Source organism: Bombina bombina, chromosome 11, assembly GCF_027579735.1.
Source record: "Bombina bombina isolate aBomBom1 chromosome 11, aBomBom1.pri, whole genome shotgun sequence".
In the NCBI taxonomy this organism is placed as follows: Eukaryota; Metazoa; Chordata; class Amphibia; order Anura; family Bombinatoridae; genus Bombina; species Bombina bombina.
The window spans coordinates 91,647,335-91,673,648 of NC_069509.1; the positions used below are offsets into that span (position 1 = coordinate 91,647,335).

A 26,314-nucleotide genomic window follows, 5' to 3' on the forward strand; every position below is an offset into this window, starting at 1 on the left:
CCATCGGTTTCTTCTCCAAGAAGTTCACCTCTTCAGAATTAAACTATGACGTGGAAAACAAGGAGTTGCTGGCCATCAAAATGGCCTTAGACGAATGGAGACATTGGTTAGAGGGCACTATTTAACCCTTCTCGATCCTTACTGATCATAAGAATCTACTTTATCTTCAGACAGTCAAACGTTTAGTTTCCCGGCAAGCTCGATGGTCCTTGTATTTCTCTTGGCTCCTTTATGTTTTATCCTACATTCCCGGCACGAAGAATATCAAGGTGATGCTTTGTCAAGGCAGTTCCAATACACTAATTCTCCAGAATCTGTCAATATTCTCCATCCTCATGAGATCATAGCTCAACTATCGGTCTCTACTTTACAAGAATTACAAGCTGCTCAAAAAGGACGATCCCTCCACTTGCAAACCCCCTGTTGGTCTACTTTTTGTTCCTGAGCACCTCCAATCTAAATTGTTACTATGGGCTCATGACAATCCCCTTTCCGGACATCCTGGTATCAGCAATACTATTTGAAACCTTAAGCAACATGTCTGGTGGCCCTCTTTAACTCGTGACGTCAAAGATTATTTTTCTGCTTGCACTGTATGTGCATCCAACAAGATACCTCGTCATCGAACTACTGGACTACTACAACCTCTCCCTATTCCTCATCAGCCTTGGACTCATTTATCCATGGATTCTATTACTGATCTCCCTCTCTCAGCAGGAAACAATACTGTTTGGGTTATTGTTGACAGATTCACCAAATCTGCCCATTTTGTGCCATGGTCTGGCTTACCCTCTGCTAAAACCCTTTCCAAACTTTTTATTCAGCATATAGTGAGACTGCATGGGGGTTCAGTATGTTTCTCAGCTTTGGAAATCTCTTTGTAAACAATTTGGTACTTCCATCTCATTGTCTACATCTCATCACCCACAGTCCAATGGCCAAACTGAGAGGGTCAACCAGTGCTTGGAAACATATCTTAGGCATTATGTGGATCTTCTACACTCTAACTGGACCCACTACTTGTCTCTCGCTGAATTGGCTCACAATGCCCTACACAACACTTCTCTTAAAACCGCACCCTTTAAATCAGCATACGGATTTCAACCTAGAACTTTCCCACTTCGTACCTCATCTTCAGAAATTCCCGCTGCTGATCTCTCTGTCCTCAGACTTTGTCGCCATTGGCGGAAAATCTACCTTCTCCTCAGCAAAGCTTCTAATCAACATAAATTATATGCTGATCGCAAACGAAAGAAGGCCCCCAAGTATCGTCCTGGAGAAAAGATTTGGGTTTCTACATGTCATCTTCGTCTCAAGCAACCTTCTACTAAACTGGGACCCCGCTATGTAGCTCCTTTCCGGATCTTGAGTCAGGTTTGCTCTACTGCTTATCGTATTGCACTTCCTAAGACTCTTAAAGCTCATCCAGTTTTTCACGTCTCTTTTCTTAAACCAGCCACTTTTAATAGATATTCCAAACCTAGGACCAGTCCTCCACCTCTTCTAGTTCATGGACAACCTAAGTTTCAAGTCAGTCATTTCATAAATTCTAAACTTTGTGGCAAGTTTTTGTACTATCTTATCCACTGGAATGATTATCCTGTCACGGAGCGGTCTTGGGAGCCAGCTTGTCAAGTTCATGCTCCTGCTTTGATTAAAGGTTTTCTTAAGGCTCATCCTTCCAAACCTGATCCTATCCCCCGGAGGGGTCGTTGAGGAGGGGGTGCTGTCATGATCCGATCATTGCCGTGGCTCCCGGATCTCTCTCTGCATCACTGCGTCATGTTGCCTAGCAACATATCGCGGCCTTCCTGTGTTACACCCCCACACGTCACCGGCCTTAAATCTTCAGCGGGACTTCCCTATGGTGCCCGTTTCTCGGATAGCGTTCCTGCTTCCTGGCTCCTGACTACTCTGCTGCCGAATCCCTTAAACTGTACTAAAGTACATTGTCCATTGCTTTGCCTGACCACTCTGCTGCCTCATCCTTAAACCTGCTTAAAGGGACACTGACCATTGCTTTGCCTGACCACTCTGTTGCCTCATCCTTAAACCTGCTTAAAGGGACATTGACCATTGCTTTGCCAGACCACTTTGCTGCCTCATCCTTAAACCTGCTTAAAGGGACATTGACCATTGCTTTGCCTGACCACTCTAACGGATCATCCTCTGCCTGCTTAAAAGTGATTGCCTGACCACTCTCAACCTAATTTAGGTTTCTGTACCTTGTACTCCCTCATCTCATATAGAGACTGTCCCGTGTCCCTGCATCATCTGTGAGTACACAGTTTTCTTTTCCTGCATAATAACTGTTTTTGTTTCTTTCCTGAGTGGGTCACGTCCTGGTTTCCTCTCAATATGCTAGCGTGTGTTTATATTATCACTCTAGTTGGGTCTAACCCTGGACTGATTCTATATGGCTGACAGTTTTATGTGTAAAAAATTGAAACAATCTTACCTCCAGGATCCATGCTGTGGAACAGAACATAGCCTCTTAAGTGTGACAGTCTTATAGCAGCGCTCCTGACATTGACTTGAGTGAGAGAAAGCAGGCAAAGAAACTCATCAACACTGACTGCTTAGGAGCTGCTAGCAGTAGTCTGGATGGTTTTGCAGAAAAACGTTCCCTGCATCTCCAGACTCTAACTTTCATCAATACTCTCACTGAGAGGTTGACTTGACTACTTAAAACTCCAGTCCTATCTCAAAGGGCAGATCACCTTTTTTCACGACTCTCCGAATCTTCTGACACTTCTCTGACACCTCCTATCGTGATGAAAGGCAAAGAATGACTGGGGTAATGAGGAAGTGGGAGGGATTTTTAAGCCTTTGGCTGGGGTGTCTTTGCCTCCTCCTGGTGGCCAGTGGTTGTATTTCCCAACAGTAAGGAATAAGCTGTGGACTCTCCCTATTTTAGGAAGGAAAGCTTATATTTTAATATTCCATGCTAATGCATTAAAGTTGGCAATACTGTATAATTCAGTACTAAATTACAAAGATGCATTACAGTTGGTTTGTTATTTAATAATGAACACTTATTGCAGCACACATGCAAAACTACTTGCTGATCCAAGAGCAAACAGCAGTTAAAGGGACATTTAACTTAAAATATTTCTATTACATAGATGAAAGGTTATGTTAAAGCTTTTAAAACGGATTGTGCACTGCTGATGACAAGTGCATATATATATATATATATATATATAAAAAATTATGTATATATATATATATATATATATATATTTATATTTATATACAGTATATATATATATATATATATATATATACACACACACACATCTACAAATGTAAAGATTCCTTCCATTTCTCCACCCCCTGTATCATGTGACAGCCGTTTCATGTATGTATACATTGTAAATGTATACACTATGAACTCTTGCACATGCCCAGTAGAAGCTGGTGCCTCAGAAACTGTGCATATAAAAAGATTGTGAACATTTAGATAATGGGAGTGAATTGCAAGGTTTTTTTTTCTTAACTTGCATGCTCTGTCTGAATCATGAAAGTTTAATTGTGACTTTTCTTGAAGCATGACTTTGCTATCACATGGTGCTAAATGATTCATTATAGTGGTCAATTTAAGCTATTTGTGGGAATATTGCTTTTTTTGATATACAGTACTGTGCAAAAGTCTTAGGCCATCCTTAGATTTGTTGTTTTAGCAAAGTTTCAATAACCATCCCTATTTATTTTTGGTCTCTTCATTAAGATACAAACAGAAAATAAAGGAAATATGTGCACAAAATATAAAAAAAAATAATTTATGCTTACCTGATAAAGGTCTTTCTTTCCGGGCATGGAGAGTCCACAACATCATTCCAATTACTAGTGGGAAATTTAACTCCTGGCCAGCAGGAGGAGGCAAAGAGCACCCCAGCAAAGCTGTTAAGTGTAACTTCCCTTACCCATAATCCCTAGTCATTCACCCGAAGGAAAATGGAAAAAGAAGAAACACAATGGTGAAAAGGTGCCTGAGGTTTACTCATAAAACTGCCGAATTATAATTAAAAGAGAGGGCGGGGTCGTGGACTCTCCATGCCCGGAAAGTAAGAAATTTATCAGGTAAGCATAAATTTTGTTTTCTTTCCTATGGCATGGAGAGTCGATAACATCATTCCAATTACTAGTGGGAACCAATACCCAAGCTAGAGGACACGGAATGAACAGGGAGGGAGAACAAGGCAGGAGGACCTAAACAGAAGGCACCACTGCTTGAAGAACCTTTCTCCCAAGAGAAAGGCAAAAGCTGAGGCAAAAGTATCAAATTTGTAGAATTTGGACAAAGTATGCAAAGAGGACCATGTTGCCGCCTTGCAAATCTGTTCCACAGAAGCTTCATTTTTGAAAGCCCAAGATGAAGCGACAGCCCTAGTGGAATGAGCCATAATTCTCTCAGGAGGCTGCTGTCCAGCTGTCTCATAAGGAAAACGAATCATACTTAACCAGAGGAAAAGAGTAGTGGAAGTGGCCTTCTAACCCTTACGCTTTCCAGAGAAAACAATAAACAGGGCAGAAAAATGCTGAATATCTTTAGTAGCTTGTAAGTAAAACTTTAGAGCACGCACAAAATCCAAATTATGCAAAAGACTTTCCTTATGAGAAGAAGGATTAGGACAAAAAGAAGGAACAATAATTTCCTGATAAATGTTTTGATCCGACATCACCTTAGGAAGAAACCCCAATTTAGTACTAAGGACCGCCTTATCTGCATGAAAAATAAGGTATGGGGAATCACACTGCAGAGCTGAAAGCTCAGAAACTCTGTGAGCAGAAGATATAGCAAGGAGAAACAAAACCTTCCATGATAACAACTTTATATCAACAACATGCATCGGCTCAAACGGAGCCTGCTGCAAAACTTTAAGAACTAGGTTAAAGGGACAGTTTACTCAAAAATTTTCTCCCCTTTAATTTGTTCCCAATGATCCACTTTACCTGCTGGAGTGTATTAAATTGTTTACAAGTAGCTCCTTTACCCTTATATTGGCATCTGAAATTGTTAATTTAGCATGTGGTATCCCCACCTATTCTGAAAGTTTGTGGCCGCGCGTACCAGCTATAGATAAGATTTGTAAACACAGCCAGCAGAAGAAATTACACTCCCAGTGTGATAAAGCAGAGATAAGGTAATAAAATGTTGATTTTCCATTGTTCTCTCAAAGTACTGGTGATTGTTTTAAGGACAGATATAAGATAAAGAAGCAGGTATATGTGCACAATGTGATACAGTAATGAGATCTGATTATACCTACAAGCTCAACCTATTTTATTAGGCTGTGGCTTCAAAACACAAAATCAGAGCTTTAATATACAGAAATAAACCTTAAAAAGCAAATTTTCATAAATTTTTTACTCTGCAGTTGGTAAAAAAAGCAATTGTAAACACATTAAGGGAAAAACTATTTTACAGTATACTGTCCCTTTAAGGCTTAAAGGAGGAGCAACAGGTTTAAACACAGGCCTGATTCTGAACAGGGCCTGAACAAAAGATTAAACATCTAGTAAATATGCCAGACGTTTTTGCAAAAGGATAGACAATGCAGAAATCTGACCTTTTAGAGTACTGACTGACAAACCTTTCTCCAGGCCATCCTGAAGAAACGATAATATTCAGGGAATCCTCACCTGACTCCAGGAGAAACCTTTAGCTTTGCACCAAAAAAGGTATTTATGCCATACCTTATGGTAAATCTTGCGATTAAAAGTTTTAAGAGCCTGAAGCATAGTATCAATGACCGCTTCCAAAAAACCACGTGGAGACAGAACTAGGCGTTCAATTTTCAAGCAGTCAGCTTCAGAGAATCCAAATTTGGATGGAGGAATGGACCCTGAATTATAAGTTCCTTCCTCAGAGGTAACCTCCAAGGTGGAAGAGATCACATCTTCATTAGATCTGCAAATCAGATCCTGCGAGGCCAGGCAGGAGCTATTGAAATCACAGATGCTCTCTCCTGCTTGATACAAGCAATGACTCGTGGAAGGAGAGCAAATGGAGGAAACAGGAATGCTAGACCGAAAGAACCGCCAGAGCATCTATCAGGGCGGCCTGAAGATCGGTTGATCCTGAACCGTACTTTTGAAGCTTGGCGTTCTGACGAGATGCCATCAGATCCAACTCCAGAACCCCCCACCTGAGGGTTATCTTTGAGAACACTTCCGGATGGAGAGCCCACTCCCCGGGATGAAAAGTCTGTCTGCTCAGAAATTCCGCCTCCCAATTGTCCACCCCTGGAATATGGATGGCAGATAGGAGACAATCGTGAGCTTCCGCCTACTGCAGAATGCGTATCACCTCCTTCATTTTCAAGGAACTCCGAGTTCCTCCCTGGTGGTTGATGTAAGCCACTGAGGTGATGTTGCTCGACTGGAATCTGATAAATCGGACTAAAGATAATTGAGACCAAGCTGTCAAGGCATTGAAAATTGCTCTCACTCCAAGATGTTTGTTGGAAGAGAAGACTCTTCCCGAGCCCACAGGCCCTGAGCTTTTAGAGAGCCCTACACAGCTCCCCAGCCTAACAGGCTGGCGTCCATAGTCACAATCACCCAGGAAGGTCTCAGGAAGCAAGTGCCCCAAGACAGATGTTCCTGTGAAATCCACCACGAGAGAGTGCTTCTTGTTAAGGGATCCAGATTTATCCTCTGTGATAAATCTTAATGGTCTCCGTTCCATTGACTGAGCATGCAAAGCTGCAGAGGTCGTAGATGGAACTGATCCATGGAAGTAACCACCAGTCCATACACTAAACCACAGATGGACAGGAAAAGGATTGAAGAGAAAGGCAAGAATTCAGAAGTTTGGATTTTCTGACCTCCGTCAGAAAAATCTTCATAGACAGAGAAGCTATAAACATTCCAAAGAGACACACCCTGGTGTCAGGCACCAGGCAAATCTTCTCCAGATCACCTCCAGCCATGGGAACGTAGAATAGACAACAACATCTCTGTTGAGAATTCGCTCTGAAAAGATGGCGCCTGAACCAAGATATCGTCCAGATTAGGTGCCACTGCTATTGCCATAGATCTGACCACCGCCAAAAGGGCCCCTAGGATCTTTGTAAAGATTAAAGAAACCGTGGCAGGGCCAAAGGGGAGAGCAACAAACTTGAAATGTTTCCCCAGAAAGGCAAACCGAAGGAATTGAAAATGTTCACAGTTAATGGGAACAAAAAGATACATATCCTTCAGATCTATGGTAGTCATGAACTGACCTTCCTGAACCAAGGGTAGAAAGGAACGAATAGTTTCCATTTCAAAGGACGGAACCTTGAGGAGTTTGTTGACACACTTGAGATCCAGAAAAGGGTCTGAAAGATCTCCCTTTTTTTGGGAACCACAAAAAAGGTTGAAATAGAATCCTTGACCCTGTTCCTCTATGGGAACTGGAACAATCACTACCAGAGAAGATAGGCCCTTTACGCAGTTTGAGAAGACCTTACTCTATACCTGATTGCAGATAACCCTGACAGGAAAAATCTGCCTCTGTATCCCTGAGATACTTCCTCCACGGCCCAAGGATCTGGAACATCGCAGATCCAATCCTGCAAAAGGGGAAATGCCTGCCTCCCACCTGATCCAAGACTGGAACAGGGGCGGCCCCTTCATGTTGATTTAGAATTAGAGGAAAGCTTCTTGGATTGATTCCTCTTATTCCAAGGCTACTGCACCTCCATGAGGACCTGGATTGCTCCGGTCTGGAAGAGAAAGAGGAAAACTTTTGTCCCTTGAAGTTACAAAAGGAACAAAAATTAGAATCTTGACAACCCTTAGGTCTATTTTTCTTGTTCTGAGGTAGGAAATAACTCTTTCCAACAGAATTCTCGGAAATTATCTCAGCCAGACCAGGACCAAATAAATTCTGTCCTTAAAAAGTAAAGACGGAAACTTGGATTTAGATGTCACCTCAGCAGACCAAGATTTTAATAACAGAGCTCTGAAACGCTAGAAATCTTGTCTCTTAGTCTGATAACTTGCATGCTGACATCACCGAAAAAGAGTTAGCCACTTTTAAAGCCTTGATCCTATCCTGGATCTCCTCTATAGTAGACTCTTCTGGAATCAGGTCGGACAAAACATCACACCCATAAGATGCAACAGGTTGCCATAGTAAGCCCTGAGGAATATACATAGTTTGAAAGAAAGCCTCCAGCTTCTTATCCATGGGATCCCTCCCTCTACCTTGGGAACAGAGAGCCATGATACACGTACAGAATCAGCTAGAGGAAACATTTTCTTGAAAACAGGGGATGGGGAAAAAGGAATCCCTGGCTATTCCCATTCAAGAGCTATAAGTCTGCCATACGGTCTGGGACTGGAAAAACCTCAACAGATGAAGGAATGACATTGAACACCCTGTGGAGCTTGATAAATTTCTTTGTCTCAGCGACAATAGAGTCAGAGTCTTCCAAAGTAGCAGGGAACTCTTTAAAAATTAACCAGAGGTGTTCTAGCTTAAATTTAAAATTAACCTCCTCAGTATCTGTAGTACTAGCCACTACAGACTGAGTCAGATATTTTGCCCTCAGAAGCCACTGAGGGATCATCTTCATCAGATAAAATAGAGAGACTAACGCCATCAGAACTCCTAGAAACAGAAACAAATTACGAATTCCTCTTTTGCTTTTTGTGCAGAAAAATCTCCTGGTAAAAAAGCAAACAGGGGAACAGCACCCCATGTAGAATTTTGAGAGTAACCACAGGGTACTGCATGTGAAATTTGATAACGCCTGAGACGCTTGAAAAGAAAGCTAAGGCATGGCAAGGACTATTATCCTGAGAGACAGAAGTCTCTGAGAGTGAATCTTAATTCTTAGACAAAATCATATTTTTTTAAAAAACATGAGGAGCAAAAATTGTACAGGAGTATTAGCCAGCTTAGAATCTGAGACTCCAAGCTAGTAAAATATATCAAAAAGACACACTAGAATTTGCTTCAAGGACCATGATATGAAAGTGATCTCCACTAGCAAAATAATTTCTAGATAATAAAAACAATTAGCCCCAAAGTTTGATACCCTAAACGAATTATAGGTAAACTAAAAATAAATTTGTCATTTTTAATCCTCAGCGCTGCTGAGGACTCACCCTCTGTAGAACCAGCAGGAAGATTCACTAGCAGAAGATCTGCAGACTAATCAACCCAGACCTGGATCGAATAGAAGACTCCTCTAATACACCCACTGACAGCTTGTCATCAAAGTACTGCTCCGATCTAATCAGCACCAGTAGAAGAAAACAGGACAGCAAAACCCTTCGCTCGCTAATCCGACTGACGGAAGTGCAGAGTCCGGTCACATGACCGCAAAAGCAAGAGGAAAATGAAGTGCGCCACAGTAAAAAACGGTGCGCAACTAATAGACACTGGAAAACGTCTATGTAACAGAGACAGATAACGAACATCCTCTATAATGTTACCTAAAACACACCAGTAAAAACGCTCCCTCTACCTATCCCTTATAAAGTAAGAAGAAGGATTAATAAAGAATATAGCCTCTTGTACAACATTCTTAACCCTCTCATGTCAGCCTCTAAAATTATCTTGTGACACATACAAGAAAATATATATCCCCTGCAGTACCCCTAAAGTATGTCCCTTGCCTGAATAAAATCTCCACTTTAGAGATTAAGCATGTCCCCAGAATAAAACCACAGATGATTTAATGCATAAAGTGCTGGCTCCTTCAAACCTAAAAGGGAAAGCACTTACCTGTGGATCCTGGGCAGGACAGGGAACGACTTCTTAGGTGTGTCAGATACATCACCTCTAATATGTACCTGTAAAAACAGAAAGAACAGAATAACCAACCCTGGCTTTCTATAAGAGGGGTAGCAATAATGTTAGAAGTAAACCAACCATTACTCTTACTAAAGAGATTGACATGGACACAGCATAACCCCTAATCCTTGCTTGCAGGGAAAAGTACCCATTAAAGAATTAAATATCTTTAGACACCATCTTCGCACATCCTCCCTTGACAGAGGCAAAGAGAATGACTGGGGATTATGGATAAGGGAAGTTACACTTAACAGCTTTGCTGGGGTGCTCTTTACCTCCTCCTAGCCAGGAGTTGAATATTCCACTAGTAATTGGAATGACGTGGTGGAATATCTATGCCATAGGAAAGAAACACAATTTTCAGAACAAAATGGCTACTTCTGGCAAAAGTCAGTATTTAATGTGACCTCCTTTGGAACTAAGCACATCTTGAACTCTTTTGGGGAGACTGTCCTGAAGTTTTCTGAAGTAATCTTCTGCTGTATTATACCAGGCTTCTTTCAGCACTTCCCAGAGTTTTTCTTTAGATTTAGGTTGTCTTTTATGTATTTCTTTCTCTGTCTAGGTGATCCCATACTGCCTCTATAATATTCAGGTCTGGACTCCATGGAAGCCAGTCCATGACTGAGTATATTATCAGTTGTTTTTCTCTCCAAATATGATTTTACTGCATTAGCAGTGTGCTTGGGATCGTTATCATGCTAAAAAATAAAACCATTCTCAATGAGGCGCTTTCCAGAAGGAATGGCATGATGAATTTAAACCTGTCTGTACTTTACAGCATTAATTAACCAATCAATTCAGACAATATCGCCAACACCCCTGGCAGAAATGCAGCCCCAAACCAGGACAGACCCTCCACCATGTTTCACTGAAGCCGTAAGCACTCATTCTTCCATCTCTCTCCAACTTTTCTTCTCAAATATTGTCAACGATTGGTCCCAAAAATTTAAAACTTGGATTTTTCACTCCATAATACATTTTTCCACTGAGCTTTAGCATATCTTAGCCTTTTCAATCTGTTTTCCTTCCACAAAAACCATGCCTGATCAAACTTCTTCGGACTGTAGAAGGGTCACCTTGGCATCCCGATGAAGCAACCAGATGCTGAGCCAGGTCCTTGCTGGACTTTTTACAGTCTCTCAAAGAAGAAACTCTGAGAAACTTCTCATCAGATTTTGAAAGTTTTCTTGTCCTTCCAGTGCTTTTTTGTCCTTGACCTCTCCTGATTCTTTAAAATTTATTTATAACAGCTTGGATACTACATTTTGAGTATCAAGTTTGTTTGCTGATTTCCCTTTGAGACCTTGGCCTTGCTGATGCAAAAGTATAATTTTATTTCTGTCAAAATTTGTGATCTTTGGCATTTTGAATGGAAAGATGTGATTGAAAGTTGGTCTTATTAGCAAGTTTCCAATGAATTAAACTCATACCATATTTGTATGTAATACTCAAGCATGTCTTGCACAAACCTGGTGTAATAGACCTTTTTCACAGCAGTCATTTTGTTATGAAATAACACAATTTATGCTTACCTGATAAATTTATTTCTCTTGTGGTGTATCCACTCCACGGATCATCCATTACTTGTGGGATATTCTCATTCCCAACAGGAAGTTGCAAGAGGACACCCACAGCAGATCTGTCAATAAAGCTCCTCCCCTCACTACCATATCCAGTCATTCGACAGAAAACAAGCAGAGAAAGGAGAAACCATAGGGTGCAGTGGTGACTGTAGTTTAAAATTAAAAAATACCTGCCTTAAAATGACAGGGCGGGCCGTGGACTGGATACACCAATAAATTTATCAGGTAAGCATAAATTGTGTTTTCTCTTGTAAGGTGTATCCAGTCCACGGATCATCCATTACTTGTGGGATACCAATACCAAAGCTAAAGTACACAGATGAAGGGAGGGACAAGGCAGGTACTTAAACGGAAGGAATCACTGCCTGTAAAACCTTTCTCCCAAAAATAGCCTCTGAAGAAGCAAAAGTATAAAATTTGTAGAATTTTGAAAAAGTGTGAAGCGAAGACCAAGTCGCCGCCTTGCAAATCTGTTCAACAGAAGACTCATTTTTAAAGGCCCATGTGGAAGCCACAGCTCTAGTAGAATGAGCTGTAATCCTTTCTGGAGGCTGCTGGCCAGCAGTCTCATAGGCTAAGCGGATTATGCTTCTTAGCCAAAACGAAAGAGAGGTTGCAGAAGCCTTTTGGCCTCTCCTCTGTCCAGAGTAGACAACAAACAAAGCACATGTTTGACGAAAATCTTTAGTAGCTTGTAAATAATACTTTAAAGCACGAACCACGTCAAGATTGTGTAATAGACGTTCCTTCTTTGAAGAAGGATTAGGACACAATGATGGAACAACAATCTCCAGATTGATATTCTTATTAGATACCACCTTAGGTAAAAACCCAGGTTTGGTACGCAGAACTACCTTATCTGCATGGACGATCAGATAAGGAGAATCACATTGTAAGGCAGATAACTCGGAAACTCTACGAGCCGAGGAAATAGCTACCAAAAAAAGAACTTTCCAAGATAAAAGTTTGATATCTATGGAATGAAGAGGTTCAAATGGAACCCCCTGAAGAACTTTAAGAACCAAATTTAAGCTCCAAGGTGGAGCAACAGGTTTAAACACAGGCTTGATTCTAACTAAAGCCTGACAAAATGCCAGAACGTCTGGGACATCCGCCAGACGCTTGTGCAAAAGAATAGATAGCGCAGAAATCTGTCCCTTTAAGGAACTAGCTGACAATCCTTTCTCCAATCCTTCTTGGAGAAAAGATAATATCCTGGGAATCCTGACCTTACTCCATGAGTAGCCCTTGGATTCACACCAATAAAGATATTTACACCATATTTTATGATAGATTTTCCTGGTGACAGGCTTTCGTGCCTGAATTAAGGTATCAATGACTGACTCGGAGAAACCACGCTTTGATAAAATCAAGCATTCAATCTCCAGGCAGTCAGCCTCAGAGAAATTAGATTTGGATGGTTGAAAGGACCCTGAAGTAGAAGGTCCTGTCTCAGCGGCAGAGTCCATGGTGGAAAGGATGACATGTCCACCAGCTCTGCATACCAAGTCCTGCGTGGCCACACAGGTGCTATCAAGATCACTGATGCTCTCTCCTGCTTGATTTTGGCAATCAGACGAGGGAGCAGAGGAAACGGTGGAAACACATAAGCCAGGTTGAAGGACCAAGGCGCTGCTAGAGCATCTATCAGCGTTGCCTTGGGGTCCCTGGACCTGGATCCGTAACAAGGAAGCTTGGCGTTCTGGCGAGACACCATGAGATCCAGTTCTGGTTCGCCCCAATGAAGAACCAATTGTGCAAACACCTCCGGATGGAGTTCCCACTCCCCCGGATGAAAAGTCTGTCGACTTAGAAAATCCGCCTCCCAGTTCTCTACATCTGGGATGTGGATAGCTGATAGGTGGCAATAGTGAATCTCTGCCCAGCGAATTATCTTTGAGACTTCTAACATCGCTAGGGAACTCCTTGTTCCCCCTTGATGGTTGATGTAAGCCACAGTCGTGATGTTGTCCGACTGAAATCTGATGAACCTCATTGTCGCTAGATGAGGCCAAGCTTGAAGAGCATTGAATATCGCTCTTAGTTCCAGAATGTTTATTGGAAGGAGTGACTCCTCCTGAGTCCACGATCCCTGAGCCTTCAGGGAGTTCCAGACTGCACCCCAACCCAGAAGGCTGGCATCTGTCGTTACAATTGTCCAATTTGGCCTGCGAAAGGTCATACCTTTGGACAGATGGACCCGAGATAGCCACCAGAGAAGAGAATCCCTGGTCTCTTGGTCCAGATTCAGTAAAGGGGACAAATCTGTGTAATCCCCATTCCACTGACTGAGCATGCATAGTTGCAGTGGTCTGAGATGTAGGCGTGCAAACGACACTATGTCTATTGCCGCTACCATTAAGCCGATTACTTCCATGCACTGAGCCACCGAAGGGCGAGGAATGGAATAAAGAACACGGCAGGAATTTAGAAGTTTTGATAACCTGGCCTCCGTCAGGTAAATTTTCATTTCTACAGAATCTATCAGAGTCCCTAGGAAGGAAACTCTTGTGAGGGGGGATAGAGAACTCTTTTTCTCGTTCACCTTCCACCCATGCGACCTCAGAAATGCCAACAATATGTCCGTATGAGACTTGGCAATTTGGAAGTTTGACGCCTGAATCAGGATGCCGTCTAAATAAGGGGCCACTGCTATGCCCCGTGGCCTTAGGACCGCCAGAAGCGACCCCAGAACCTTCGTAAAAATTATTGGGGCTGTAGCGAACCCAAAGGGAAGAGCTACAAACTGGTAGTGCCTGTCTAGGAAGGCAAACCTGAGAAACCGATGATGATCTTTGTGTATCGGAATGTGCAGATAAGCATCCTTTAAATCCACTGTAGTCATGTATTGACCCTCCTGGATCATAGGTAGGATGGTACGAATAGTTTCCATCTTGAATGATGGAACTCTGAGGAATTTGTTTAAGATCTTTAGAACCAAAATTGGTCTGAAGGTTCCCTCTTTTTTGGGAACCACAAACAGATTTGAGTAAAATCCCTGTCCCTGTTCCTCCTTTGGAACTGGATGGATCACTCCCATAACTAGGAGGTCTTGAACACAGTGTAAGAATGCCTCTCTCTTTATCTGGTTTGCAGATAATTGTGAAAGGTGAAATCTCCCTTTTGGGAGGGAAGCCTTGAAGTCCAGAAGATATCCCTGGGATATAATTTCCAACGCCCAGGGATCCTGGACATCTCTTGCCCACGCCTGGGCGAAGAGCGAAAGTCTGCCACCTACTAGATCCGTTACCGGATAGGGGGCCGTTCCTTCATGCTGTCTTAGAGGCAGCAGCAGGTTTTTTGGCCTGCTTACCCTTGTTCCAGGTCTGGTTAGGTCTCCAGACCGCCTTGGACTGAGCAAAAGTTCCCTCTTGTTTTTGCATTAGAGGAAGTTGATGCCGCACTTGCCTTGAAGTTTCGAAAGGCACGAAAATTAGACTGTTTGGCCCTTGGCTTGGACCTATCCTGAGGAAGGGCATGACTTTTTCCTCCAGTGATATCAGCAATAATCTCCTTCAAACCAGGCCCGAATAGGGTCTGCCCCTTGAAGGGAATGTTAAGCAGCTTCGATTTTGAAGTAACGTCAGCTGACCATGATTTAAGCCATAGCGCTCTGCGCGCCTGGATAGCAAAACCAGAATTCTTAGCCGTTAGTTTAGTCAAATGAACAATGGCATCAGAAACAAAAGAATTGGCTAGCTTAAGTGCTCTAAGCTTGTCAAGTATTTCATCCAATGGAGTCGCTACCTGTAAAGCCTCTTCCAGAGACTCAAACCAGAACGCCGCAGCAGCAGTGACAGGCGCAATGCATGCAAGGGGCTGTAGGATAAAACCTTGTTGAATAAACATTTTATTAAGGTAACCTTCTAACTTTTTATCCATTGGATCTAAGAAAGCACAACTGTCCTCGACAGGGATAGTAGTACGCTTTGCTAGAGTAGAAACTGCTCCCTCCACCTTAGGAACTGTCTGCCATAAGTCCCGTGTGGTGGCGTCTATTGGAAACATTTTTCTAAAAACAGGAGGGGGAGAGAACGGCACACCTGGTCTATCCCATTCCTTAGTAATAATTTCTGTAAACCTCTTAGGTATTGGAAAAACATCAGTGCACACCGGCACTGCATAGTATTTATCCAGTCTACACAATTTCTCTGGCACTGCAATTGTATCACAGTCATTCAGAGCAGCTAAAACCTCCCTGAGTAACACGCGGAGGTGTTCAAGCTTAAATTTAAATGTAGAAATATCAAAATCAGGTTGCATCATCTTCCCTGAGTCAGCAATATCACCCACAGAAAGAAGCTCTCCTAGCTTCTGCATATTGTGAGGCAGTATCAGACATAGTTCTTAAAGCGTCAGTATGCTCTGTATTTCGTCTAACTCCAGAGCTATCTCGCTTTCCTCTAAATACAGGTAGTCTTGCTAATACCGCTGACAGTGTATTATCCATGAATGCCGCCATGTCTTGTAAAGTAAACGCTATGGGCGCCCTGGATGTACTTGGCGCCATTTGAGCGTGAGTCCCTTGAGCGGGAGTCAAAGGATCTGACACGTGGGGAGAGTTAGTCGGCATAACTTCCCCCTCGTCAGATTCCTCTGGTGATAAATTTTTTAAAGACAGAATATGATCTTTATTGCTTAAAGTGAAATCAGTACATTTGGTACACATTCTAAGAGGGGGTTCCACCATGGCTTTTAAACATAATGAACAAGGAGTTTCCTCTATGTCAGACATGTTTATACAGACTAGCAATGAGACTAGCAAGCTTGGAAAACACTTTAAATCAAGTTAACAAGCAAATATAAAAAACGGTACTGTGCCTTTAAGAGAAACAAATTTTGTCAGAATTTGAAAAACAGTGAAAAAATGCAGTAAATCAAACGAAATTTTTACAGTGTGTATAATAGGCTAACAGAGCATTGCACCCACTTGCAAATGGATGATTAACCCCTTAGTTAAAAAAACGGATCAAAAAAACGATAACATAATTTATGCTTACCTGATAAATTTATTTCTCTTGTAGTGTATCCAGTCCACGGATCATCCATTACTTGTGGGATATTCTCCTTCCCAACAGGAAGTTGCAAGAGGATCACCCACAGCAGAGCTGCTATATAGCTCCTCCCCTCACTGCCATATCCAGTCATTCGACCGAAACAAGACGAGAAAGGAGAAACTATAGGGTGCAGTGGTGACTGTAGTTTAATTAAAATTTAGACCTGCCTTAAAAGGACAGGGCGGGCCGTGGACTGGATACACTACAAGAGAAATAAATATATCAGGTAAGCATAAATTATGTTTTCTCTTGTTAAGTGTATCCAGTCCACGGATCATCCATTACTTGTGGGATACCAATACCAAAGCTAAGGTACACGGATGATGGGAGGGACAAGGCAGGAACTTAAACGGAAGGAACCACTGCCTGTAGAACCTTTCTCCCAAAAACAGCCTCCGAAGAAGCAAAAATGTCAAATTTGTAAAATTTTGAAAAAGTGTGAAGCGAAGACCAAGTCGCAGCCTTGCAAATCTGTTCAACAGAGGCCTCATTTTTAAAGGCCCAGGTGGAAGCCACAGCTCTAGTAGAATGAGCTGTAATCCTTTCAGGGGGCTGCTGTCCAGCAGTCTCATAGGCTAAGCGTATTATGCTCCGAAGCCAAAAGGAGAGAGAGGTTGCCAAAGCTTTTTGACCTCTCCTCTGTCCAGAGTAAACGACAAACAGGGCAGATGTTTCACGAAAATCCTTAGTAGCCTGTAAGTAAAACTTTAAGGCACGGACTACGTCCAGATTATGCAAAAGACGTTCCTTCTTTGAAGAAGGATTAGGACACAATGATGGAACAACAATCTCTTGATTGATATTCCTGTTAGAAACCACCTTAGGTAAAAACCCAGGTTTGGTACGCAGAACTACCTTGTCTGAATGAAAAATCAGATAAGGAGAATCACAATGTAAGGCAGATAACTTAGAGACTCTTCGAGCCGAGGAAATAGCCATCAAAAACAGAACTTTCCAAGATAAAAGTTTAATATCAATGGAATGAAAGGGTTCAAACGGAACTCCTTGAAGAACTTTAAGAACCAAGTTTAAGCTCCACGGGGGAGCAACAGTTTTAAACACAGGCTTAATTCTAACCAAAGCCTGACAAAATGCCTGGACGTCTGTAACCTCTGCCAGACGCTTGTGCAAAAGAATAGACAGAGCAGAAATCTGTCCTTTTAAAGAACTAGCTGATAATCCTTTGTCCAAACCCTCTTGGAGAAAGGACAAAATCCTAGGAATCCTAACCTTACTCCATGAGTAATTCTTGGATTCACACCAATAAAGATATTTACGCCATATCTTATGGTAGATTTTCCTAGTGACAGGCTTTCGTGCCTGTATTAAGGTATCAATGACTGACTCGGAGAAGCCACGTCTTGATAGAATCAAGCGTTCAATCTCCATGCAGTCAGTCTCAGAGAAATTAGATTTGGATGATTGAAAGGACCTTGTATTAGAAGGTCCTGCCTCAGAGGCAGAGACCATGGTGGAAAAGATGACTTGTCCACTAGGTCTGCATACCAGGTCCTGCGCGGCCACGCAGGCGCTATCAGAATCACCGATGCTCTCTCCTGCTTGATCTTGGCAATCAGTCGAGGGAGCAGAGGAAACGGTGGAAACACATAAGCCAGGTTGAAGAACCAAGGAGCTGCTAGGGCATCTATCAGCGTCGCTCCCGGGTTCCTGGACCTGGATCCGTAACAAGGAAGCTTGGCGTTCTGGCGAGACGCCATGAGATCCAGTTCTGGTTTGCCCCAACGATGGACCAGTTGAGCAAACACCTCCGGATGGAGTTCCCACTCCCCCGGATGAAAAGTCTGGCGACTTAGAAAATCCGCCTCCCAGTTCTCCACGCCTGGGATGTGGATCGCTGACAGGTGGCAAGAGTGAGACTCTGCCCAGCGAATTATCTTTGAGACTTCTAACATCGCTAGGGAACTCCTGGTTCCCCCTTGATGGTTGATGTAAGCCACAGTCGTGATGTTGTCCGACTGAAATCTGATGAACCTCAGTGTTGCTAACCGAGGCCAAGCTAGAAGAGCATTGAATATTGCTCTTAACTCCAGAATATTTATTGGGAGGAGTTTCTCCTCCTGAGTCCACGATCCCTGAGCCTTCAGGGAGTTCCAGACTGCGCCCCAACCTAGAAGGCTGGCATCTGTTGTTACAATCGTCCAATCTGGCCTGCGAAAGGTCATACCCTTGGACAGATGGACCCGAGATAGCCACCAGAGAAGAGAATCTCTGGTCTCTTGATCCAGATTTAGTAGAGGGGACAAATCTGAGTAATCCCCATTCCACTGACCTAGCATGCATAATTGCAGCGGTCTGAGATGCAGGCGCGCAAATGGCACTATGTCCATTGCCGCTACCATTAAGCCGATTACTTCCATGCACTGAGCCACTGACGGGCCTGGAATGGAATGAAGGACACGGCAAGCATTTAGAAGTTTTGATAACCTGGACTCCGTCAGGTAAATTTTCATCTCTATAGAATCTATCAGAGTCCCTAGGAAGGAGACTCTTGTGAGTGGTGATAGAGAACTCTTTTCCACGTTCACTTTCCACCCATGCTACCTCAGAAATGCCAGAACTATCTCTGTATGAGACTTGGCAATTTGAAAGCTTGACGCCTGTATCAGGATGTCGTCTATATACGGAGCCACCGCTATGCCTCGTGGTCTTAGAACCGCCAGAAGTGAGCCCAGAACCTTTGTAAAAATTCTCGGGGCAGTAGCCAACCCGAAGGGAAGAGCTACAAATTGGTAATGCCTGTCTAGAAAGGCAAAACTTAGGAACCAATGATGATCTTTGTGAATCGGTATGTGAAGGTAGGCATGCTTTAAGTCCACTGTGGTCATGTACTGACCCTCTTGGATCATGGGTAGGATGGTCCGAATAGTTTCCATTTTAAATGACGGAACTCTGAGGAATTTGTTTAAGATCTTTAGATCCAAGATTGGTCTGAAGGTTCCCTCTTTCTTGGGAACCACAAACAGATTTGAATAAAATCCCTGTCCTTGCTCCGTCCACCGAACTGGATGGATCACTCCCATTACTAGGAGGTCTTGCACACAGTTTAGGAATGCCTCTTTCTTTATCTGGTTTGCTGATAACCTTGAAAGATGAAATCTCCCTTGTGGAGGAGAAGCTTTGAAGTCCAGAAGATATCCCTGAGATATGATCTCCAACGCCCAGGGATCCTGAACATCTCTTGCCCACGCCTGGGCGAAGAGAGAAAGTCTGCCCCCCACTAGATCCGTTTCCGGATAGGGGGCCGTTCCTTCATGCTGTCTTGGGGGCAGCAGCAGGCTTTCTGGCCTGCTTGCCCTTGTTCCAGGACTGGTTAGGTTTCCAGGCCTGTCTGGAATGAGCAACAGTTCCCTCTTGTTTTGAAGCGGAGGGAGTTGATGCTGCTCCTGCCTTGAAATTTCGAAAGGCACGAAAATTAGACTGTTTAGCCTTTGATTTGGCCCTGTCCTGAGGAAGGGTATGACCCTTGCCTCCAGTAATGTCAGCAATAATTTCCTTCAAGCCAGGCCCGAATAAGGTCTGCCCCTTGAAAGGAATGTTGAGTAATTTAGACTTTGAAGTCACGTCAGCTGACCAGGATTTAAGCCATAGCGCCCTACGCGCCTGGATGGCGAATCCGGAATTCTTAGCCGTTAGTTTAGTCAAATGAACAATGGCATCAGAAACAAATGAGTTAGCTAGCTTAAGCGTTCTAAGTTTGTCAATAATTTCAGTCAATGGAGCTGTATGGATGGCCTCTTCCAGGGCCTCAAACCAGAATGCCGCCGCAGCAGTGACAGGCGCAATGCATGCAAGGGGCTGTAAAATAAAACCTTGTTGAATAAACATTTTCTTAAGGTAACCCTCCAACTTTTTATCCATTGGATCTGAAAAAGCACAACTGTCCTCAACCGGGATAGTGGTACGCTTTGCTAAAGTAGAAACTGCTCCCTCCACCTTAGGGACCGTCTGCCATAAGTCCTGTGTAGTGGCGTCTATTGGAAACATTTTTCTAAATATAGGAGGTGGGGAAAAGGGCAGACCGGGTCTATCCCACTCCTTGCTAATAATTTCTGTAAGCCTTTTAGGTATAGGAAAAACGTCAGTACACACCGGCACCGCATAGTATCTATCCAGCCTACACAATTTCTCTGGAATTGCAACTGTGTTACAGTCATTCAGAGCAGCTAATACCTCCCCAAGCAATACACGGAGGTTCTCAAGCTTAAATTTAAAATGAGAAATCTCTGAATCAGGTTTCCCCGAGTCAGAGATGTCACCCACAGAATGAAGCTCTCCGTCCTCATGTTCTGCATACTGTGACGCAGTATCAGACATGGCTCTAACAGCATTTCCGCGCTCTGTATCTCTCCTAACGCCAGAGCTATCGCGCTTGCCTCTTAATTCAGGCAATCTAGATAATACCTCTGACAGGGTATTATTCATGATTGCAGCCATGTCCTGCAAGGTAATCACTATGGGCGTCCCTGATGTAATTGGCGCCATATTAGCGTGCGTCCCCTGAGGGGGAGGCGAAGGGTCTGACACGTGGGGAGAGTTAGTCGGCATAACTTCCCCCTCGACAGAACCCTCTGGTGATAATTCTTTTATAGATAAAGACTGATCTTTACTGTTTAAGGTGAAATCAATACATTTAGTACACATTCTCCTATGGGGCTCCACCATGGCTTTCAAACATAATGAACAAGTAGGTTCCTCTGTGTCAGACATGTTTAAACAGACTAACAATGAGACTAGCAAGCTTGGAAAACACTTTAAACAAGTTTACAAGCAATATAAAAAACGTTACTGCGCCTTTAAGAAACATACATTTCTCCAAATTTTGAAATAACAGTGAAAAAATGCAGTTACACTAACGAAATTTTTACAGTGTATGTACTAAGTTAGCAGAGCATTGCACCCACTTGCAAATGGATGATTAACCCCTTAATCCCAAAAACGGAATAACAAATGACAAAAACGTTTTTTTAAACAGTCACAACAACTGCCACAGCTCTACTGTGGCTTTTTACCTCCCTCAATACGACTTTTGAAGCCTTTTGAGCCCTCCAGAGAAGTCCTGGATCATGCAGGAAGAAGCTGGATGTCTGTGTCTGTAATTTTTGCTGCGCAAAAAAGCGCTAAAATAGGCCCCTCCCACTTATATTACAACAGTGGGAAGCCTCAGGGAACTGTTTCTAGGCAAAAATTCAAGCCAGCCATGTGGAAAAAACTAGGCCCCAATTAGTTTTATCACCAAACATATGTAAAAAACGATTAAACATGCCAGCAAACGTTTTAAAATACACTTTTATAAGAGTATGTATCTCTATTAATAAGCCTGATACCAGTCGCTATCACTGCATTTAAGGCTTTACTTACATTACTTCGGTATCAGCAGCATTTTCTAGCAAATTCCATCCCTAGAAAAATATTTTAACTGCACATACCTTGTTGCAGGAAAACCTGCCCGCTATTCCCCCTCTGAAGTTACCTCACTCCTCAGAATATGTGAGAACAGCAAAGGATCTTAGTTACATCTGCTAAGATCATAGAAAACGCAGGCAGATTCTTCTTCTAAATACTGCCTGAGATAAACAGTACACTCCGGTACCATTTAAAAATAACAAACTTTTGATTGAAGAAATAAACTAAGTATAAAACACCACAGTCCTCTCACGACCTCCATCTTAGTTGAGAGTTGCAAGAGAATGACTGGGTATGGCAGTGAGGGGAGGAGCTATATAGCAGCTCTGCTGTGGGTGATCCTCTTGCAACTTCCTGTTGGGAAGGAGAATATCCCACAAGTAATGGATGATCCGTGGACTGGATACACTTAACAAGAGAAAACATAATTTATGCTTACCTGATAAATTTATTTCTCTTGTAGTGTGTTCAGTCCACGGGTCAACCATTACTTATGGAATATATTCTCTCCCCAACAGGAAATTGCAAGAGGATCACCCAAGCAGAGCTGCTACATAGCTCCTCCCCTCACATGTCATATTCAGTCATTCGACCAAAACAAGACGAGAAAGGAGGAACCATAGGGTGCAGTGGTGACTGAAGTATTAAATAAAATTTAGATCTGCCTTAAAAAGACAGGGCGGGCCGTGGACTGAACACACTACAAGAGAAATAAATTTATCAGGTAAGCATAAATTATGTTTTCTCTTGTTAAGTGTGTTCAGTCCACGGGTCATCCATTACTTATGGGATACCAATACCAAAGCCAAGTACACGGATGATGGGAGGGACAAGGCAGGCACTTAAACGGAAGGAACCACTGCCTGTAGAACCTTTCTCCCAAAAACAGCCTCCGAAGAAGCAAAAGTGTTAAATTTGTAAAATTTTGAAAAAGTGTGAAGCGAAGACCAAGTCGCAGCCTTGCAAATCTGTTCAACAGAGGCCTCATTCTTAAAGGCCCAGGTGGAAGCCACAGCTCTAGTGGAATGAGCTGTAATTCTTTCAGGGGGCTGCTGTCCAGCAGTCTCATAGGCTAAACGTATAATGCTACGAAGCCAAAAGGAGAGAGAGGTTGCCGAAGCTTTTTGACCTCTCCTCTGTCCAGAGTAAACGACAAACAGGGAAGAAGTTTGACGAAAATCTTTAGTTGCCTGTAAATAGAATTTCAGGGCACGGACTACATCCAGATTATGCAAAAGTCGTTCCTTCCTTGAAGAAGGATTAGGACATAATGACGGAACAACAATCTCCTGATTGATATTCCTGTTAGAGACTACCTTAGGTAAAAACCCAGGTTTAGTACGCAGAACTACCTTGTCTGAATGAAAAATCAGATAAGGAGAATCACGGTGTAAGGCAGACAATTCCGAGACTCTTCGAGCCGAGGAAATAGCCATCAAAAATAGAACTTTCCAAGATAAAAGTTTAATATCAACGGAATGAAGGGGTTCAAACGGATCTCCTTGAAGAACTTTAAGAACCAAGTTTAAGCTCCACGGAGGAGCAACAGTTTTAAACACAGGCTTAATCCTAGCTAACGCTTGACAAAAAGCCTGGATGTCTGGAACTTCTGCCAGACGCTTATGCAAAAGAATAGACAGAGCAGAAATCTGTCCCTTTAAAGAACTAGCTGATAAGCCTTTTTCCAAACCCTCTTGGAGAAAAGACAATATCCTTGGAATCCTAACCTTACTCCACGAGTAACTCTTGGATTCGCACCAATACAGGTATTTACGCCATATCTTATGGTAGATTTTTCTGGTAACAGGCTTTCGTGCCTGTATCAAAGTATCAATAACTGACTCGGAGAAACCACGCTTTGATAGGATCAAGCGTTCAATCTCCACGCAGTCGGTCTCAGAGAAATTAGATTTGGATGATTGAAAGGACCTTGTATTAGAAGGTCTTTCCTCAAAGGTAGAGTCCATGGAGGACAGGACGACATGACCACTAGGTCTGCATACCAGGTCCTGCGTGGCCACGCAGGCGCTATCAGGATCACCGATGCTCTCTCCTGTTTGATCTTGGCAATCAGTCGAGGGAGCAGAGGAAACGGTGGAAACACATAAGCCATGCTGAAGAACCAAGGAGCTGCTAGAGCATCTATCAGCTTCGCTCCCGGGTCCCTGGACCTCGAACCGTAAAGAGGAAGTTTGGCATTCTGGCGAGACGCCATGAGATCCAGATCTGGTTTGCCCCAACGATGGACCAGTTGAGCAAATACCTCCGGATGGAGTTCCCACTCCCCCGGATGAAAAGTCTGACGACTTAGAAAGTCCGCCTCCCAGTTCTCCACTCCTGGGATGTGGATCGCTGACAAGTGGCAAGAGTGAGACTCTGCCCAGCGAATTATCTTTGAGACTTCCAACATCGCTAGGGAACTCTTGGTTCCCCCTTGATGGTTGATATAAGCCACAGTCGTGATGTTGTCCGACTGAAATCTGATGAACCTCAGTGTTGCTAGCTGAGGCCAAGCTAGAAGAGCGTTGAATATTGCCCTTAGCTCCAGAATATTTATTGGGAGGAGTTTCTCCTCCTGAGTCCAGGATCCCTGAGCCTTCAGGGAATTCCAGACTGCGCCCCAGCCTAGGAGGCTGGCATCTGTTGTCACAATCGTCCAATCTGGCCTGCGAAAAGTCATGCCCCTGGACAGATGGACCCGAGATAACCACCAGAGAAGAGAATCTCTGGTCTCTTGATCCAGATTTAGTAGAGGGGACAAATCTGAGTAATCCCCATTCCACTGACTTAGCATGCACAACTGCAGCGGTCTGAGATGCAGGCGCGCAAATGGCACTATGTCCATTGCCGCTACCATTAAGCCGATTACTTCCATGCACTGAGCCACTGACGGGTGTGGAATGGAATGAAGGACCCGGCAAGCATCTAAGAGTTTTGATAACCTGGCCTCCGTCAGGTAAATTTTCATTTTTACAGAATCTTTCAGAGTCCCTAGGAAGGAGACTCTTGTGCGTGGTGATAGAGAACTCTTTTCCACGTTCACTTTCCACCCATGCGACCTTAGAAATGCCAGAACTATCTCTGTATGAGACTTGGCAATTTGCAAGCTTGTCACCTGTATCAGGATGTCGTCTAGATACGGAGCTACCGCTATGCCTCGCGGTCTTAGAACCGCCAGAAGAGAGCCCAGCACCTTTGTAAAGATTCTCGGGGCCGTAGCCAACCCGAAGGGAAGAGCTACAAACTGGTAATGCCTGTCTAGGAAGGCAAATCTGAGGAACCGATGATGATCTTTGTGAATCGGTATGTGAAGGTAGGCATCCTTTAAATCCACCGTGGTCATGTACTGACCCTCTTGGATCATGGGTAGGATAGTCCGAATAGTTTCCATTTTGAATGATGGAACTCTTAGGAATTTTTTTAAAATCTTTAGGTCCAAAATTGGCCTGAAGGTACCCTCTTTCTTGGGAACCACGAACAGATTTGAATAAAATCCCTGTCCTTGTTCCGTCCGCGGAACTGGGTGGATCACTCCCATTACTAGGAGGTCTTGTACGCAACATAGGAATGCCTCTTTCTTTAATTGGTTTTCTGATAACCTTGAAAGATGAAATCTCCCTAGAGGAGGAGAAGTCTTGAAGTCCAGAAGATATCCCTGAGATATGATCTCCAACGCCCAGGGATCCTGGACATCTCTTGCCCACGCCTGGGCGAAGAGAGAAAGTCTGCCCCCCACTAGATCCGTTTCCGGATAGGGGGCCATCCCTTCATGCTGGCTTAGGGGCAGAAGCAGGTTTTCTGGCCTGCTTGCCCTTGTTCCAGGGCTGGTTAGTTTTCCAGGCCTGTCTGTAACGAGCAACGGTTCCTTCCTGTTTTGGAGTGGAGGAAGTTGACGTTGCTCCTGCGTTGAAGTTTCGAAAGGCACGAAAATTAGACTGTTTGGCCTTTGATTTGGCCTTGTCCTGAGGAAGGGTATGACCCTTACCTCCCGTAATGTCAGCGATAATTTCTTTCAAGCCGGGCCCGAATAAGGTTTGCCCCTTGAAAGGACTATTAAGTAATTTTGATTTAGAAGTCACATCAGCTGACCAGGATTTAAGCCATAACGCTCTGCGCGCTTGAATGGCAAAACCGGAATTCTTAGCCGTTAGTTTAGTTAGATGTACAATGGCATCCGAAACAAATGCATTAGCTAGCTTAAGTGCTTTAAGCTTATCCATAATTTCATCCAATGGAGCTGAGTGGATGGCCTCTTCTAGAGACTCAAACCAAAATGCCGCAGCCGCAGTGACAGGCGCAATGCATGCAAGGGGCTGTAAGATAAAACCTTGTTGAACAAACATTTTCTTAAGGTAACCCTCCAATTTTTTATCCATTGGATCCGAAAAAGCACAACTATCTTCCACCGGGATAGTGGTACGCTTAGCTAAAGTAGAAACTGCTCCCTCCAC

General features: G+C 43.3%; 1 protein-coding gene across 1 annotated transcript in view; it reads right to left on the bottom strand.

Annotated features, from left to right (window-relative positions):
* The window catches only part of CFAP70 (cilia and flagella associated protein 70), a 576,575-nt gene that overhangs the window by 273,735 nt on the left and 276,526 nt on the right, over positions 1 to 26,314 (bottom strand). The window lies entirely within an intron of this gene.